Here is a 13,356-nt window from a genome sequence, read left to right on the forward strand (position 1 = left end):
GTCCCCCCCCCAAAAGGGCCACTTTTTGTCTCCCTGCCCTGCTGAAGTATTTATTTATTTATTTATGTATTTGATTTATATACCGCCCTTCTCCCGAAGGACTCAGGGCGGTGTACAGGGCAATAAAAATAAGAATACAGGATACAAGATTTAAATTTAAATGATTGTGCCCAATGTAGTAAGTTAGTTAAAAACAATGTGAAAACCCCAAACCCATCAGACCAGGCCGGCTTGTTCGAATAGATCTCAGAAGTGGGATCCAAGTTAGGGGGTCCAAAAAGTCCAGGTGGTGGTGGCTGTGATGTCCCTGGTTTAGCTCCACAGCCTCGCCCGGTTTGCAAACGTTTGATTTGGGGTGAGGGTCTGGAAGTGGGGTACAGCGTGAATTCCTCCTCTTGGTTCCCTCTCAGGCTGAGGTGGGGTTTCCCATCATTTCCAAGTGTTGCTTTCCCCCCCCTCCTCTTTTTTATTGCAGTAATAAAGCAGGCTCCTTAATAGCAAGAGTGCTTGTGCAGCTCTCACGGCAGAGAAGGGAAGTAAAATGAATTGCATAAGCCAGCATAATATTCCTACTAAATGTACTGAGGAAGCCGCAGAAAACAACAGGGGTTGTATTCACACAGTCTATTTGCACTGGTTAATGAACCATCAGCTAGCCAAACAGAATGGGTTTGGGCAAAAAGCTAATTATCAAAAAACTAACCAGGGTTGTCATAATCCTCCCTTAACATACTGTGCACAGACAGGTGCTCTGATCTGCTTAAGTATGCTGTGGGTAAAGGATAACCAGAGGCAGCTGTTAGGACTATTGCAATAATTGCTGATCAAAAATCCCATTCAAAATTCAATTCACTTTTAAAGCACATTAAAAAGTAATGATGCTCACGCTGATCAAAAGACTTTCAAATAAACACTAGGCAATTAATATACTAGAAAGGGAAGTAGATCGTAATATTACTTTACTCTGGCGTAACTAAAGATGCTAGACTAGGAGCCTACCCTCAGATGTGGGTGGCTTTAGGCCACTTGATCTCTCTCATCAACCTACCTTAAAGGGTTGTTGTTGGGGTAAAGGAGGAGACAGGTACACCACTTTGAGTTCCTGGAGAGCGAGGGACAAACTCGATTGTGTCATGTGATGTATCGTGATGTATCACGACGTTTTTTGCCTTTGTGGAGCTGTGGTGGGCATCTGGCCCACGGGCCGCCAGTTTGACGCCCTGCCCTAGAGGAAAAGCAAGACATAAATCTAATAAACGTATACATAAATGCTGCATAACAGATTCTTAGCAAGATCTCATCAGCACCACTGAAGCTCTGAAAGACTTCTAGCTAATGTTTTATAGTATAAAGCAGGGCTGTCCAACCTTAGTAACTTTGGCACGGCTGGCTGAGGGATTCTGGAAGTTTAAATCCACAATTCTTCAAAATCAAAATATTGATTACAATATGTGCCATCAAGTTGTTTTTGATCGCACAGATTTCCTCCACGATGGTCTGGTCCTTCAGGTATCACAGTGTTATCACAATCAGCATCGTAACTGAGTTCTTCTTCGTTGTTGCTGCTGGTTGTCCTCTTCTCTTTCCTTCCAACTTTTCCACCATTATAGGCTTTCAGATTGATTGATTGATGATATGCTATCAAGTTGGTGGTGATTCCTGAAGGCCACCTAGACCTACTCTAGGATGATCGGTCCCTTCAAATTTCCACTGTAATTAAACCCCGCCCTCCCCGCACTGATGTCTTCTTCACTCATCTGCTTTCCACTTTCCACAGCATTAGAGTCTTCTCCAGAGAGCCACATAATCCTATAACGTGTCCAAAATAAGAAACTTGTGATCATTTGTTCCTTGAGTGACACTTCTGGGTTGATTTATCCAATGATCCATTGGTTTGTCTTCTTGGCTGTCCATGGTCTTCTTGGGAGTCTTCTCCAACACCACAGTTCAAAAGAGTCAATAGTCTTCCTCTCTGGCTTCTTCAAAGTCCAGCTTTGGCTTCTACGGAGCGTCATGGGGAAAACTATGGCTTGCACAGTTCTGATCTTTGAAGGAACTGATCCAGCAGAGCATCTAAGGACCTTTTCCAAGGCAGAACAGAACAGAATAACAGACTCGGAAGGGACCTTGGAGGTCTTTTAGCCCAACCACCTGCTCAAACAGTAGACCCTATACCATTTCAGACAGATCTTTGTCCCTTGTCTTCTGAAAAACCTCCAATGGTGGAGCACCCAGAACTTCTGGAGGCAAGCCATTCCACTGATTGTTCTGTCAGGAAGTGTGTCCTTAGTTCTTGGTTGCTTCTCTCCTTGATTAGTGTCCATCCATGGCTTCTTGTCCTGCCCTCAGGTGCTTTGGAGCCTTCATGGCTGCTTTACTACTCTACAGCTAAACCATAGCCCACCTAATCCAAAGAGTATGTAGCATTTTTTGCTTCTTCCCAGCTACCAAGAACTTTACATCTGCTGTATTTCACTAGATTCCACCTACACAGTGTATCACATTTTGATACTGACATTTTTCAGGACTTTTCCCAGTGCCGAATTCCCTACTTTTCTTGATGTACCATTCTTTAAAAACGAAGATGGTTTTTGCTGCATAATTCTCAAATAATGTCATCTAGTATTGTCTCTTCTTAACCAACCACAATTGCTCCATATATTTCAGGCAAGGCAACATTTAGCCTCCAATGTGAATAATATGCACGTTTTCTGCAGTCAGTCGGGAAACGAAGTTAATAACAGTGGCACAGTGTTCTGCTCGCTCGCTGTTGCTTCATCTTAGCTTCCTACATGAAAGATCAAATTTAGGATTCCTTTGTTTGCATCCCCTAAAATAACTGCACCTTTTTTCTCTTCTTCTGTCAAATGCTGGAGGATATGAAAATGGGAATAGCAACTAAACTTAGAAGTGAAAAAGCCCAGATGAAGCAATCAAGAGAGAAAAATGAACAGAGATACATTTTTGGAGCGAAGTGACTGTAATGGTGTTTTTTCAGGTTATATAATTTGACAGTCAGGCTTCCTGGATGGATCTCATTCCCTTGAAATGCTTTTACAGGAGGAATTGGAAAAGAAACAGGCTCAAAACAGACCACACGGTTAGAACAGAACAGAATAGCAATTGGAAGGGACCTTGGAGGTCATCTAGTCCAACCCCCTGCTCAAGCAGAAGGCTCTATATCATTTCAGACAAGTGACTGTCCAATCTCTTTTTAAAAGCCTCCAGTGATGGAACACCTACAACTTCTGGTGGCAGGCTGTTCCAATGATTAATAGTCCTCGCTGTTAGGAAGTTTCTCCTCATTTCTAGGTTGCTTCTCCTGTCATGTCACTCCAGTCCTTTACACTAGACATACACAACTGCTGCAACTGTTCTTCATATGTTTTAGCTCCAGCTCCCTAATCATCTTTGATTCCCATTGCTAATGATGGTTATTTCTTTGGGTTTAGACAGAAATAATTATTTGATTAAAGGGAAGGAAAGATCAAGTCTTTTATGGCTGTTTGGCTGCATGCATACAATGGCATGAATTGAAACAAATACTTGCTTGCAAATGGGGAACCATATGAGATGGGATTAAAGGCCTTTTATAACCACTTAAAAATGCATAAACAAGGCTATTACTCTGACATAACTGCCCATGAGGGTTCTCCTTTTTTGTGCCCCTTTGGGCATTATAAAAAGAAGATAATTTGGATTGAAATTTAATTATTAAATTAGAATCAGAATCAGATTAAATTATTGAATTACAATCATAGAATCTAATGACTAAGAAGGGATCATCAAGTCCAACCCCTGCACACTGCAGGATTCACTACATCATCCCTAAAATGACCATTCGGTCTCTGTCTCAAAACTTCCAAAGACGGGGGAGAAACCCTTCCACGTAGTAACCTATTCCACCAATTGACAGATCTTACCGTCAAGAAGTTCTTTCAGATGTCCCCTGTGAATCTGCATCCGTGAAGCTTCACTCCATTCCATTAGTTCTCCATAGTCCACTGGAGCAAGGGAGAATATTTTTATTTATTTTTTTAATCTCACCTTTATTTCTTATAAGAACATAGAACAGAGTTGGAAGGGACCTTGGAGGTCTTCTAATCCAATCCCCCGCTCAAGCAGGAGACCCTATACCATTTCAGACCAGTGGCTGTCCAATCTCTTCTTAAAAGCCTCCAGTGATGGAGCACCCACAGCTTCTGGAGGCACGCCGTTCCACTGGCTGATTGTTCTCATGATCAGGAAATTTCTCCTTAGTTCTAAGTTGGTTCTCCTCTTGATTAGTTTCCATCCACTGTTTCTTGTCTTGCTTTCTGTCCTTTGGAAAATAGCTTGACCCCCTCATCTGTTCAGGAGCCCCTCAAATATTGGAAGACTGTTATCATGTCACCCCTAGTCCTTCTTTTCACTAGACTAGATGTACCCAATTCCCACAACTGTTCTTTGTATGCTTTAGCCTCCAGTCCCCTAATCATCTTTGTTGCTCTTCTCTGTACTCTTTCCCAAGTCTTAATATCTTATTTATAATATGGTGACCAAAACTGGACACAATGTTCCAAGTGTGGTCTTAACAAGGCGTTATAAAGCACTACTAACATTCTGAGTTAAAAATAACTCAAGGCAGTGAACATATCCAATATACCTTCCTCCTCCCCACACAGAACAACAATGTGACAGTCCTTCAGATATCTGAAAACAACTGTCATGTTGTCTCAGCCTTCCCTTTGCTAAACATACTTAGGTCTTTAATCGTTCCTCATAGGACCTTTTTCCAGAACTTCCCCTATTTTGATAGCCCTTTTCTGAACTTGCTCTAGTTGATCAGTGTACTTTTTAAGCTGGGGGTGAGCAGAACTGAACACAATACTCCAACTGAGGCATAGTAGAACAGGAGAATGGCTTCCCATGTTCTGGACTCTATCTTTCTCTTGATGTTCCTCAAGATCCCCTTGTTGATCTTCTTTGCATTTGTTGATTCCAATCCAGTTCTGGGTGCTTTTCAGAATCTGTGCAGTATTGTAGGATAACAAAAAAACTTGACAGGTTCATGAGAGAGTAAAGCAAAAAAAAAACACAATCTGAAACAAAAATTATTTTGAAGACAGTCTAATTTTTAAGAGTTTTGCCTCTTGATCAAGGATTCTTGAAGATTTTTTTTAAAAAAACTAACAAGTTCTGTTAGTTGGTTGAAGCTGTTTGAAAGATCTTGAAAGTCCCTGCTATGCAATAAAATATGCAGAGAAATAGCAAAAAGTTTGAGTTTATCTTTGACTTACCCCCCTAAACACAACTTAAGGCTGTTGGATGCAGCCTTCTTCTTTAGCCAGTGACTGTAGCAGATGGACACGAGCTTCTGTTTAGCCCTGACTGAAGGTTCAGTTGTTAGAAGATGCTTCTCTCTGCCTGCTAAGGGTCTACTACCAGTAGAACAGCTTGAGTTCCTAAGCACAGGAGGCTTAGAACAGAAGAAGATCCCAGAGAGATGAGGTGCCACCACTGGGCCAACATGGTGTCCCACACATAGAGACCATTGCTACCCTGTTGTTGTTGTTAGTTGCGAAGTCGTGTCCGACCCATCGCGACCCTATGGACAATGTTCCTCCAGGCCTTCCTGTCCTCTACCATCTTCTGGAGTCCATTTAAGTTCACGCCTACTGCTTCAGTGACTCCATCCAGCCACCTCATTCTCTGTCGTCCCCTTCTTCTATTGCCCTCAATCTTTCCCAGCATCAGGCTCTTCTCCAGTGAGTCCTTCCTTCTCATTAGGTGGCCAAAGTATTTGAGTTTTAGCTTCAGGATCTGGCCTTCTAAAGAGCAGTCAGGATTGATCTCCTCTAGGACTGACCGGTTTGATCGCCTTGCAGTCCGAGGGACTCGCAGGAGTCTTCTCCAGCACCATAGTTCAAAGGCTTCAATTCTTTGGCGCTCAGCCTTTCTTATGGTCCAGCTTTCACTGCCATACATTGCAACTGGGAAGACCGTAGCCTTGACTATACGCACTTTTGTTGACAGGGTGATATCTCTGCTTTTTAGTGTGCTGTCTAGATTTGCCATGGCTTTCCTCCCCAGGAGCAAGCGTCTTTTAATTTCTTGACTACAGTCCCCATCTGCAGTGATCTTGGAGCCCAGGAAAATAAAATCTGTCACTACCTCCATTTCTTCCCCATCTATTTGCCAGATTGCTACCCTAAAGTGGATAAATGATGATTTTTCAAGAATGTTGAATCTCCGGGTGAGATTCAAGGTGCTGGTGATGACCTATAAAGCCCTACATGGCTTGGGTCCGGGATATCTGAGGGAACACCTGCTGCCGGCATCAAGCTCCCTTCGTCCAGTGCGCTCCCACAGGGAGGGTCTTCTCAGGGTGCCGGCGGTAAAAGATTGCCGGCGGACAACACCTAGGGATAGGGCCTTCTCAGTGGGTGCACCTGCCCTGTGGAACCAGCTGCCAGTGGAGCTTAGGACTGCCCCCGACCTCCGTTCATTCCGCCGGGACCTGAAGACCTGGCTCTTCGAGCTCTCTGGCCCAGGCTGAGAATTTTAATTTTAGTTTTAATTTTAATTTTAACTGGGGTTTTACTTATGCAGGGACGAATATAATTTTTTTAATCTGTTTTTAACTTTTGTATCTTTGTTTTTAATCACCCTGTAAACTGCCCTGAGTCCTTCGGGAAAGGGCGGTATATAAATGTAATAAAAAAATAAAATAAAATAAATAAATAGTTGGAGATTTGGGACTTGCAAAGAGATCTTCCTTTCTCCCAATCATAAAAATATAAGATTTGACTTAAAAGGCTTAAAATCTGAAGCGGGCCAGGGAGCCATGCAGACGTGCTTGGCAGGGGAGCTGAGTGGGTCAGGATGCTGTCTGTAGATGGGAGGGCCCAGGAAATGGGATGGCTTCAGAAGTATCCTCGGGAGGTCAAAAAAGTCAAAATGGCAGCCATAAACATGGAAACATGTTAAGGAGATGTTAAGGAAGGCGCAGATGCGGATTCCCTTCAGGGGAGATGCAACATTAGTGAGGGCTAAAACATCCTAACACTTTTCTTTTTTTAGAATAATATATATCGGACATTTTAGAGGAAGTGTATAAACAAGGAATGGAAAAGAAAAAAAAGACAGGAATAGAAGTAAGCGACAAATAAAGAAGGGATTTTATAAAATGTTATAAAGCTTATTATTTTCAAGCATCCCCAATAGATTGTAACTGAATATAGCATTTTAAGACCATGAAGGCAACTGTGAAGCTCTGAAAAAGGATAAATATCACCAAGCATCATCAGCACAGCATAGACCTCAGAATCACACTCTGAGCTACAATAAATTGTATCCATATTATTAAGAGTCTATGCTAATTTAGAAATCCTATAAAATGGGAACAGAGGCTTAATGCAAAAAGAAACCCAAATTTTAGGGGGAGGGGCAATAGGTTTGATTGCAGCTGATATTTTTTTTTCTTTTATCTAGGAGCAGAATAGCACCCAACATTTTTTTTAAAATCCCATTTATATCCCACCCTTCTCCAAAGACTCAGGGTGGCTTACAATCTAAGAAGCACAAATCAATGTGCTTAGCAATAGCCTTCATTCTATGTATATGCCTGCTTATTAGGGCTTCCCCCCCCCCAAGCGGCATTATTACAAAGTCAGCTTATTGCCCCCAACAATCTGGGTCCTCATTTTACCTACCTCGGAAGGATGGAAGGCTGAGTCAACCTTGAGCCTGCTGGGACTCGAACCTGCACTAATTGCAGGCAGCTGGTGTTACTGAAGGAGGCATTAGCCCACTGCTCCACCAAGGCTCGGAGGGCCACACTGGGTGCAGAAAGGAACCAGGGCCTGTGAATTTTTTTTTGTAATCATTCAGGTGCAGGGCTAAATCCTTTCTTTTTTAGGGGCTAAACCCTCCCCACCTGCTCAGGCAGGAAAGCCTATACCATTTCAGACAAATGGCTGTCCAGTCTCTTCTTAAAAACCTCCAGGGATGGAGCATTGACAGCTTCTGGAGGCAGGTTGTTCCACTGGTTAATTGTTCTAACTGTCAGGAAGTTTCTCCTTAGTTCCAGGTTGCTTCTCTCCTTGATTGGTTTCCATCCGTTTCTTCTTGTCCTGCTTTCAGGGGCTTTGGAGAACAGCTTGACTCCCTCTTCTTTGGGGCAGCCCCTGAGATGATGGAATGGTGAGGGAAGACCATTTAAGGGAAGGCATTCTTCCCTGATGCCATCGGGTCCAAGTGGAAGAAAAAAACGAGTAGCATGCCCAGACCCAAGCAATATGCAAAAGACCACAAGCTGTGATCATTGCATTAAAGCTTAAATAGACGTAATATGTAATTATAGTGCCTGTTCAGCAAGTCTGGTTGCTGATTAACACAAATGTCCTGGAACTAATTAACACCTGCAAGGAGAGTGGGTAGAAATCCATTTCCTTGGTTCAGGCTTTAAAAGATCTAGTGCAGGGGTCTTCAAACGTGGCCCTTTTATGACTTGTGGACTTCAACTCCCAGAATTCCTCAGCCCAGCGTGCCTGGCTGAGGAATTCTGGGAGTTGAAGTCCACAAGTCATTAAAGGGCCACGTTTGAAGACCCCTGATCTAGTGATTGTAATCAATGACCATGATCCACTAGAAAGCTCAGGATCCTGTCCGTTGCTTGATGACAGTCACAACCCTGCATTTGCATGATTTCACTGGAGGAGGTTGTGAGGTTTTCCTGTTGCTGAAATGAGTCCAACTGCCAGGTGTTTTCCTAAGATTTAGAATCACAACTCCCCTAATCCCTTGCAAGGCATGCAAGCCCAGAATGATGGGAATTGAGGTTTGAAACATCTGGAAGATACCCGGGAATCTGTGCCTGGTCTTAAGGGTATCCCTAAATTGTCGCTGTTGTGTTCTGATGTTTTGCTTTTTGCATAAGAAAATGGCTTGGCAGGATGCAGGTACAATGTAGATACATGTGAAGAGATATTTACCTCATTCAAATCAAAAGGTTTTTTTAAAATGTCTGTTGCTGTGGCTATTATTGTCCAATAATCGGAATTCTATGATTAGAAAATTATCTTTAACATTTCAGATGTTTTGTTTAAGAAGGTTTTACTCCAAAGGGCCATGAGTTGCACATTTTTATCTATAGCAATTTATTGATAATTTATTGAAATTTTCCTGTTGATACTCTGGTCAGCTGCCAAAAGTTACTGGAGGAAATGCCCTAGTATATTGAGAAAAATGAAATAAACTTTGTGTGTTCGGTGTGCATTTAGAATTGTTGAAAATTTATTCTGACATTAAATGGAGAAATGTCTGCTTTTGGTAAACCGTGAAATATAGCCAATTATATGATCAATCAATCAGAATAGAGCTGGGAGGGACCTTGGAGCAGTGGTGGGATTCAAATATGTGAAAAACCGGTTCTCTGTGTGGATGCCACTTCTGGAAGTCCATTCTGGGCCTGGGCAACAAAATATTAGGTACCGGTTCTGCTGAAGTGGTGCGAACCAGCTGAATCCCACCACTGCTTTTGAGGTCTTCTAGTCCAGCCCACTGCACAAGCAGGAGACCCTACACCATCTCAGACGGGTGGCTGTCCAGTCTCTTCTTAAAAACCTCCAGTGATGGAGCGCCCACAAGCTGCTCCACTGGTTGATTGTCCTCACTGTCAGGAAGTTTCTCCTTAATTCCAGGTTGCTTATCTCTTTGGTCAGTTTCCAACCGTTGTTTCTTGTCCTGCCCTCTGGTGCTTTGGTGAATAACGTGACCCCCTCATCTTCTTTGTGGCAGCCTCTCAGATATTGGAACACTACTATCACGTCCCCCTAGTCCAGGGTTAGGCAACCTTGGCTCTTTTATGACTCGTGGACTTCAACTCCCAGAATTCCTGAGCCTGCATGGCTCAGCTTGGAAACCTCTCCCTTTCCCCTCAGCATGGCTGGCTCAGGAATTCTGGGAGTTGAAGTCCACCAGTCATAAAAGAGCCAAGGTGGCCTACCCCTGCCCTAGTCCTTCTTTTCATTAAACTAGACGTACCCAATTCCTACAACCCTCCTTTAGTTTATATGCTTGAGTCTCCAGGCTTTTAATAAACTTAGTTGCTTTTCTCTGCACTTTATGATTTTCTGATATTGTGAGATATTTGTAAGAATATGCTCCTTGTGGTCCATCTGTCTCCAAACCTGACCGGAAGATTTGGGTGCAGGAGTCCTTGACTTACAACCATTTGTTTAGTGACCATTTGAAACTACAATTACAAGTGACGCATGATCATTTTTCACACAGCATCCCCACAATCAAGTGATCAAGCCTGCATTGAAATCTTCAGGTCTTAAAGTTGCCAAGGTTGGACTAGTCCAAGCTAATGACAGTCATTTTTAAAGGTGGCAAAAAGTGATTTTCTGCTCCCATTAACGTGGACACAGATCCGGGTAAAAATGTGGCTGGAACGTTGTGGAATCTCTCATGAACTGACCTGATGTAATTGGAAGCTTGGCAGAGCTGTTATTTTTATGCTTCACTTGATTCTCTAAGAACCACAACATCCAAAAGCCACTGGGGAGTGAATGTTTCCGTATGAATAAGTTGTGCATCACACCAACAAGCCTACATTATTTTTGCATGGTCTTAAAATGGGCATTAAATTTGGAGGGGGGAAAGAGGCTGAATGAAAACTGCAGCATGCCATTTTCCAGGGATCATGTTAGGATTTGCCTTGTTAGTTCTTTCCGTGACTCCTTCCTGCTCCTCACCGTCCCTCTTTAAAATGTGTATAAACTTCTTCTCATTTTAAAAATTTCAACCCGGCTTCAAACAATATTTTTAAATAGCTCAAATAATATATTAAAGCAATTGATAACAGGATACACTAAACCATAAATATTTTATCAATCTATCTATTGAATTTATTTGCCACTTCTCTGGTAGCAAATGACCTTGGATGGCTTAAAAAAAACCAGCAAGAAAATGTACAAGAAAACAATAAAAAAGAATAAAGAGAAAAGAGAATAAAAGCAGCAAGACAATAGTAAAATATGGCAAGTCTTAATTAGGGGTTTTAGCGAAAAGGAACTCAGAAGAGAGAAACATTAGAATCTCAGTTCTGTAGATTTACGTAAGTTGATAAAGGTAGAAAAGTCAGCTGGGTAGGATCTTATAGGGGGAAACAAGAGCAGATCTCTTTCTCCCAGCTCAAGGGGAGGGGCTGGTATAACTGGGAAATTAAATACTCTCAGGAACCAAATATAACCATTGGAACAACCTGCCTCCAGAAGCGGTGAATGCTCCAACACTGGAGGTTTTTAAGAAGAGACTGGACAGCCATTTGTCTGAAATGGTATAGGGTTTCCTGCCTTAGCAGGAGGTTGGACTAGATGACCTCCAAGGTCCCCTCCAACTTTTTTATTATTATTATTATTATTATTATTATTATTATTATTATTATTATTATTATTATTATTATTATTATTATTATTATTATTATTATTCCCTAGCACAGTGGTTCTTTTCTTCACCATGGACTCCCTTTAAATACCTTTTGTGTCCACGGACCCCCAAGACTTGACTCAAGATTTAAATCATAAATCATAAATTTGAACCATTTCTTCAAGCCTTCACAGACCCCCTGTGATGACATCAGGTCCACGGGTTAAAAGCCTAGCATAATAATCTGGACATGGATAAAAGTGGGGCCTGGCAAAAGGGCAGGATTAGTTCAACGGCCTTAGTTAAAAGTCAAATAGCTTCACTCACGGGACAAGCTAAGGGTGCATAGTGCTAACTTTGCATATTTTTTCTACCCCCGAATTTAATGTGTTGTGGGAATGTGTTGGTCCGTGACTTGTGTCTTGTAGAAATGTTGCTTGTGTCTTCCTGTATGTGCTGAAAGATCACTTACAGCAAGCGAAACAAGAGAATGGTTTTCTCCTCGGAAAAATATATTCCAACTTTTCAGAGCTCCAAAAAGAAACGGGAACAGCCCATGGAAAAACAAGAGGCAATAGCTGGTGGCAACATGCAGATGCCTCTCCTGGTTCTCTGTATTGAATTAAAACATTTCCTGAGATTGCAAAAAACATCAAATCATAAACTAACCAAAGAGGCAGGGATTGTACTACATGTAAAAGCTACAAAAATTTTTTAAGTAAGCTTAGCGTGTTATGTAAATACATCTATATCTCTAAATGACCTGGTTATGCATGTTATGTGAACACAACCACTGTGCTGGAGAGACACCCTGAAAAAGTGAAGGAATAAAAGTGATCATAAGAGGGAGAATCTAGGACAGCATATCTCCTTGCTACCATTTAGTGGTCATCTGAATATTTGCAGCCTGGATCTGCAAACCCTAGCCTCTCAAATATCTGGAAAGCAATCTGTGCAAGTATCTATACCGTGTACTACTTAAGTTGTCCTTCCATCAACACAAACATATACCTGGAAATGGTTTGCACAATACAGAGTGCAGGAATCTCTGTATCAATAAAGGAGAGTATTTGTAGCTCAGGGCTGAAATGAGGGGTCTTTGGTGCTCTTTGAGCCTGATTGTTTTCTTGCAGACATTTCATTACCACAAATAATACAAAATTTGGGCAATCAAACGTCTGAAAGAAAACAACTAAGCTCAGAGAGCATCAAGGACCCCTCGACACTCACTGTGTTTTGCTTCAGCCTCGGGCTACTCTTGTTAAGCCAGGATATCCACTTCATCTACGCTGCAAGTCATGCAGGCTAATAACTTTAAGTTTGACTCCACTCACTGGTTTGATTACATCTGTAATGAATCTGCAGTTGCAAAGAACTGACAGAGAGTGGCTGTTTATTGCACGACCATTGACCCCCCCACCCACCCACCCTTTGCTGATCCCAAGGTCAGGGTTAATTGGAGCCTTTGTTCCTGAAAGGATGGGTTGTTTGTTTTCACCTGCAACAAGGATGTTGCACAAATGCTGCTATAGCGGTCTTCTGAATTTGTGCCAGGGTGACCTTGACGTCCTCACCAGCTGGTGGCCTTCCCTGCTTCTGGCCACCTGCAGCTTTCTCCATCGCTAACCTTCCGGATCAGAGGCTCCTGACGCTACAGTTCTAAGAACCAATACGCAGCCGTTCTTTTTTCTTTCCCTCTTTAGTACAGGCAGTCCCCGACTTACAACATTTGTTTAGTTACTGTGTGAAGCTACAACGGCACTGGAAAAAGTGGCTCATCAGCTGTGTCAAGAAAGGTTGTAAAACGGGGCAAAACTCACGTAGCAAGTGTCTCGCGTAGCAACTGTGGTCGTAAGTCGAGGACTGCCTGTACATATATTTCTAGCAAGAGAAAAGGACCTGGGAAAATGCAAAGGGGTAATGAGATTCAGCCAGTGGGAT

This window comes from Vipera ursinii (genome assembly GCF_947247035.1).
Source record: "Vipera ursinii genome assembly, chromosome: 8".
Classification (NCBI taxonomy): domain Eukaryota; kingdom Metazoa; phylum Chordata; class Lepidosauria; order Squamata; family Viperidae; genus Vipera; species Vipera ursinii.